General features: G+C 35.7%; 1 pseudogene; it reads left to right on the top strand.

Moving 5' to 3' along the window:
- Positions 1 to 6,320: 6,320 nt before the first annotated feature.
- Positions 6,321 to 6,752, top strand: LOC118675800 (annotated as a pseudogene).
- The last annotated feature ends 361 nt before the right edge of the window (positions 6,753 to 7,113 follow it).

Genomic DNA, 7,113 nt, shown 5'->3' with positions numbered 1-7,113 from the left:
TAATGTGAATGAGTATTTATTGAACTTAAAATAAGAGAATAAAATGTATTGGGTATCATTGGTTTTAAACAGTAATTAACCAATATGACTTTAGATCTTATAAAATTAAACAAAGTTCTGTTTTAATTGTATTTCAATAAGTGGTAAAAATGTAAGGTGATTCTATTAGTCATGACTTTTTGGTTTTGTTGTCTAAGATGGCTTAAATAATCTTAAGACAAAAATATTTCAAACATTTAAAGGAAAAGGAATATATTGGATATCACAATGCAGAAGTCCAGGTCACAGGCCAAGTTTTGTCATGATAAATGTGTGCAGGCCCAGCTTCAGTGGCTCAGTGGTTGAGTGTCAACCTATGAACCAGGAGGTCATGCTTCAATTCCCGGTCATGGCACATGCCAGGTTGTGAGCTCGATCCCCAGTGGGGGCCGTGCAGGAGGCAGCCAATGAATGATTATCTCTCATCATTGATGTTTCTATCTCTCTCTTCCTCTGAAATTAATAAAAATATATTTAAAAAGTTTTAAGTGTCCAGGAACTCATTTCCTGGCTCTTATTTCCCCTCGCTATGTTGGCCTTTTTCTTAGGCAGTATGTCAGAAAATGTCAGTGAAACGCTTCCAGCTCTTAGGTTCCCAACCATTGCAGGAAAACAAACATCTCTGGGACAGTTCTAACAAAAGAGATTATGATACTGCAATGCTTCTGTGTGATGTATTCATCTCTTCACAGCCATACTTCTGCCATGAGCAAAATCATGGCAACTTAGGGAGGAAGGAGCAGGATCAGTACCATCCAAACAAGATGGACTGAGGGTGGAGGCATTGATTTCTCAATAAACAGGGATGATATTTCAAAAAAAAAATACTAATAAGGGATACTAATAAGACAATAATATCAGAGACTTACAAGGAGGAGTATTTTTTATTTCTTCCAGCACTATCTACAATTTCTATAACATTGGTGGCATTATTCGCTATCCTGATGTAATGTACTATATTGGTTGTTTTCTGAAATGTGATAAAAATGAATGATTTAATGTTCCCTGCCTGGTTAATGGCATTTTTCTAGTGTGTTTTAATTGAACAGGGCTAGGGAAAGTGGACTCTTCCCTCTTTGAACTTTCTCTTAGATCCTTTTTGTTTTTCTTTAAGGTTGCTTTGTGATCATCTTCCCTCTTTTCTCCCCAGCAATCTATCAACGAGGCTAGGGTAGGACATCTGGCCCCGAGCCTCCTGCCTCAGAGAGTTTGGGGCTGAGGAAGACAAGCAGAGCTAACAAGGATAGAAGATATGGATACGGTGATTGAGATCATATCTGCTTAGGCTTGAGGAGAAATCTTTCTTTGGTTTCTTTTTTGAACTATTCTCTTCATCAAATTGTAAGATTCCAAGAGCCAAGATCAGCCAGATGGGGTCAGGATCAGGGGAAAGGAACCCAAGAAATATTCTGGTTAACCTCCGAAATATGTGTAATGAGTTGTAGAATCTCATGCTATGCAATAAGATAAAAGTCTGACCGCCTAGGGTTTTGGACACAGCTCTGGCTAGTGATAAAGTCCATCCTCTGTTTATCTTCTCGTACCACTTCTATAATCAGAACAGGGCTGGTTGAGGATTCCAAGATAGTGTTTGTCATTTTTGTATTTTCTTTGATGACAGAAAGACTAGTAATAGAAGTTACCCTTTATGGGATTTTACAAAGAAAAGAAGATCTCTAAGGAAAGAGCTATATATTTAAAAAAGAAAGCAAACAAGCAAAAAGGAAGAAAGAGAAAAAAAAGAAAATAAAAAAGCCCTTAAGTATAAAGAAATATTTTTAGGTATAGAAAAATCAGGGTAAATTTAGGATTCAATTGCTTGTGGCTTCTTGAACAACTTTAAAAGGAAGATTTTCCATTGAGAGTAAGTTTTTATGGATGTGTTAAAAAATAAATTGAAAACTAAAGAATGTTTTTAGATATTTTAGTCAGATTTAAAAAAATTCTTTTTGCATAATGTTGAGTAATTTAATCCTCTGTGCTTATATTATATTCCAATTTAACAGACAAGGCAAACAATGTCTTTGTTAGTGGTACTTAATCTACACATCCTGTTTATGTATTCATTTGTACTACTCTCAGAGTGAAGAAGTATTTCTGTAATTCCTGTTTTATTTTATGAGTGACTCAAAAAGTATTTACTCTGTCTAAATGGTTATAATAATATTTGTTAGCCACTGAAGCATTTTCATCTTCATTTAATGAAATTCTTGTTAGTAGAAATATATCAGCACTGAAGCACTAACTACTCATTTGTGTAACCTTTATTTTTCTAGTATACTAACAGATGCATAATGAGATAAACAATGACAATCATATTTGCTAATATTTCTCCAACACTGTTGTGTGTGACTATCATTGTTTTCAATATCTTACATGTCTAAACATGTTTAATCCTCAAGGCAAACTATTGAAGTACTTGTTATTATTCACATTTTACCAGGACGACACTGAGCACTGACAAATAAATACAATCCATTTTTTTGCTGTTTTATTTCTTAAAGCTTTTTAAAACATGTATTAAAAGAATGCTTGAGTCTGTGAAATGAACCTTACTTTTTACAGCAATCTTTGTAATTAATGGGTGTTAAGCAATTATATGATATAAAATATACTACAATTGCTTTAAAAATAGCTTCCTAAAATTGAGGTACAAAAATAAATATTAAATATTTACAAAATGTGTACATAAAATGTTTGTCAAACTTAGAATTGCAATAACATTATTTGATTGAAAACCCATAATTATTCAACAGACATTTATTAGGCATTTCTATTTTTGCTGATTTTTTCATTTTCCCTAAAAGAAAAAGTCAGAAGGCAATTAAGAAACACACACACACAAACATACACACAGAGTTTAGAATCTATTTTCATTAAGATAAATCATTGTTTATTTTCAGGTTCTATTGACATTTTATTTAGCTTTATTGAGGTATAATTGACAAAAATTTAAGATATTTAAAGGGTATACCATGTGATTTAATATTCATTTACATTGTAAGAGGATTCACACTGTCTAGTTAATGAGCACACATTTTATTTATTTATTTATTTATTTTGAGTAAGGAACTCTAACAATATGGGTTGGCTTGAAACTTAACCACTTTAAGTATATAATCTGTATATATAAAAGCCTATGTGGCCATTATGACCAGATGACCGGATGACTGGATGACCGGTGAGTAGCTATGATGTACACTGACCACCGGGGGCAGACGCTTAACATAGGATCTGCCCCCTGGTGTTCAGTGTGCTCCCACAGTCAACCTCCTGCCACTGGCCAACCTCCTGTGGTTCCTCACCTCAGCCAGCCGGCCCCGATTGGCCCCAATTGGGACTGGGCAAGACAATCAGCCCCAATTGTCTACCAGATCGAGGCACCCCACCCATGCATGCATTTGTGCCCTGGGTCTCTAGTATATATGGACTGGTTTGTCTTTTAAACTTAATAGTTATAGTAAATAGAGTTTTCTTATCATATACTAGAGGCCTGATGCATGAAATTTGTTCAAGGGTAGGCCTTCCTTCCCCCAGCTGCCGGTACTGGCTTCTGTCTGGCACCCAAGATCCAGGCTTTCCTCCAGTCACCAACAGGCACCCGGGACCCAGGCTTCCTTTGGCTGCCGGCAAGGCATCCGAGACCTGGGCTTTCCTTGCAGCCCTGGCTTTGTCCAGAAGATAGTCCAGAAGGATGTCCAGTCTAATTAGCATATTACACTTTTATTATTATAGATCAGTGGAAACTGGCTTTCCAAATGATACTCTTTAGCATAACGTTTCTTCTAAAGCTGAAATAAATTATTTGGTGCACAAAGCTATGCCCCCACTGCATCTGCTACGTTCATCTTACTTCCAGATGTTCACGTCACCCCCTTCCTTTCACAAAACAGCTCCTAGAGAAGAACCAACTCTGAGATTTGAAAAACGAGCACATATCCAGGCCCTCGTACTATTTTCCAGTAGACCAACACAAATTGGAATGGATGCTCCAAAATTTCCTTTGTTGTAACTCCATAGTTAAAGTCTACGCTGTTCCTACAGTGTTGTCATCACACAATTAGCATTATTATTATGTCTGGGATTAGTTATTGTTAACCTCAAACATCTGATGTTCTGACATAGCAGTTTAAATGTATCTAGACTTTCATTTTTTGAAATCACTTTTATAATTTTTAATCTGGAAGTGTATTACATTGTATAAAGTATATTTATTTTTATTATTTTTAATCCTCAACTGAGGATATTTTTTCATTGACTTTTAGAGAGAGTGGAAGAGAGAGGGAAAGACAGAAAGAAATACCAATGTAAAAGAAACACATAGATTGGTTTTCTGCAACTGAGGTATAAGCCCCTGATCAGAATTGAACCCTGGACCCTTTGGTCCACAGACCAATGTTCTATCCACTGAGCCAAACCTGCTAGGGCATATTGTATGAAGTATAAAAGAGGCATAGCCTGTATCTTTGGGGAGAATACAATTAATGACAGGAGATTAAGTCTGTCTCTGAAACATTTCATCAGTTCATTAGTTCACATGATAAAAAACCATGTGAACATAGAATTACAGAGATCTCAGCACCAGATTCTAGCCATGCTTTCTTCTGAGGTATGTCATTTTGGGGGCAAGACAGCTAACATTTTTACCAACAATATTTCCCCTTTATAAAATTGGAATTGTAATAACTATTCACATTGGGATGGAAAGAATTATATACAATGGTAGAAAGATACCTGGTTCATAATAGGTTCCTAAATATTCATTTTCTTCCTTTTCATTTGCATTAATAGAATAATATTATCCTGAAAGAAAAATCATCTAATAAGTATGAAAATTCATTAAAGTTGCTTGCATGGACTTCCATTTGCCCTGTTACTTGAAATGATGCTTTAATTTTTAATCACAGCCACAAACTCTTGTACAGATCATGCATATTATGGAAGGATGGGATATGGATAATATACACATATAAAAAGAATTGAAACCCTCAATTAAGCCCACTGTATGTTGAAAGAACTTAAATTTGAAAAAATTATATTCACCATAACTTAAAATATAGTTTTGCTATGGCCCTACTCATATTAATTACTAATAAAGTATATGGCCTTGATCTGAATGTCCATGACATTCTTAATTTATCATAGAAAAATTGACAAATTATTTTATACATTTTGTGTTTATGTTCTTAGTCTTTGATTTACCATTTATTATCCACAGTCTGTGAAACTGTCACTGGAAAAAAATAAAAAAAATGTGTTTATATATTGTTACAAACTTAAATTGTAGAAAATTTGAAGAAAAATTTAGCATTATTTTAAAGAGATACTGTTTTAATACTTTCTAAAACATGGAATACCCATTGACAAATAAGTCATAATATTACTATATTGATTATTGGGAGTAAATTATGAAATTTATAATCATATTGAATACATTTTATACAAATAGATAATTCTAAGCTTCTTAATAATCTAGCATTGTTTTAAAGAATAAATATTTATTTTGAAATATTTTCCCCCCACACTACTGATTTTGTGGGGAAGTCTTGAAAACATTATTAGGAAATATCACGCAAAAACTACCTTGCATTGAGGATTAAGGCATGCAGAGCCTTCACTGGTGGCTCAGTTGGTTGAGCGTGTCCCATGCATTGATGATTTTCCAGTTTGATTCCTGGGCAGAGCACTTAGCTGGGTTATGGTTGAATCACTGATCGGAATGTTTTTGGGAGGCAACCTATCGATGTTTCTCTCTCCCTCTCCCTCTCTCTGTAAAATCAATTAAAAGCATATTTAAAACATGCAGATATATCATGGTAATTACAATATTCATGGCAGAAGTGACTTAAGACGCTCATTTTGGTTTAGCACAGGGATAACTAGAACAAAAATATCTTCTTTCCCACTAACAGTAAGTCTGTTCAAAAACTGAAAGTTATAGACAAATAATTTTCCTTTACTTAACATAATTGAGATTTGCTCCATCTCTCATTTTCCTACAAGTGGGAAGGATCAGACACTTGATAAGAGCCTCTAAAAATAGAAATTAATTTAATTATTTTGCTTGTATGGATGGAGGTATTCAAGACTATGAAATAGGTGACATCACTCAGATTTAAGGAATAACTGAAACAAATCCTATGAACTGGTGCACAATGAATTATTAAAAAATAAAATCCATCCTCTTTCCCTGTGGATGCGGAGTTGCAGGGAGGCGGAGGCGGAGGCGGAGGCTTGGGTGCGTTCAAGGTTGGGCTTCCCCATCACCCACCGCCATGGCCATGGCCGAGAAAGGCGTTGCTGCTGGAGGTGTAATGGACGTTAATACTGTTTTGCCAGACGTGCTGAAGACCGCCCTCATCCACGACGGCCTAGTCACGCGTGGAATTCGCGAAGCTGCCAAAGCCTTAGACAAACGCCAAGCCCACCTTTGTGTACTTGCATCCCACTGTGATGAGCCTATGTACGTCCAGTTGGTGGAGGCTCTTTGTGCTGGACACCAAATCAACCCAATGAAGGTCGACGACAACAAGAAACGAGGGGAATGGGCAGGCCTCTGTAAAATCGACAGGGAGGAAAACCCCCCAAAAGTGGTTGCAGTTGCGTGGTGGTTAAGGACTATGGCAAAGGATGTCATTGAGGAGTACTTCAAATGCAAGAAACGAACAAATAAACTTGGCTTTTATTTATATAAAAAAAAATTCATGCCCTAGCTGATTTTGATTAGTGAATAGGGCGTTGGTCTGTGGACTGAAGAGTCCCAGGTTCAATTCTAGTCAAGGGCACATGCCCAGGTTGCAGGCTTCTGGGGGCGTGCAGGAGGCAGCTGATCAATAATTCTCTCTGATTATTGATGTTTCTATTCTCTCTCTCTCTCCCTTCATCTCTGACATCAATAAAAATATGTTAAAAAATAAATAAATTCATTAGATGGCTGTCCATATCAATTACAATAATTTACTACAGTAACTTAAGAAGTAGAAAGTCAATTTGGTTAAATTTTAAAAAATCCATTTTTACATATAAACAAATATTTGATAACAGATTTTTCTGCTAAATATTTTAATCCCACTG

Source organism: Myotis myotis, unplaced genomic scaffold, assembly GCF_014108235.1.
Source record: "Myotis myotis isolate mMyoMyo1 unplaced genomic scaffold, mMyoMyo1.p scaffold_m19_p_2, whole genome shotgun sequence".
Classification (NCBI taxonomy): Eukaryota; Metazoa; Chordata; class Mammalia; order Chiroptera; family Vespertilionidae; genus Myotis; species Myotis myotis.
This window is presented reverse-complemented; position numbering and strand designations above follow the sequence as displayed.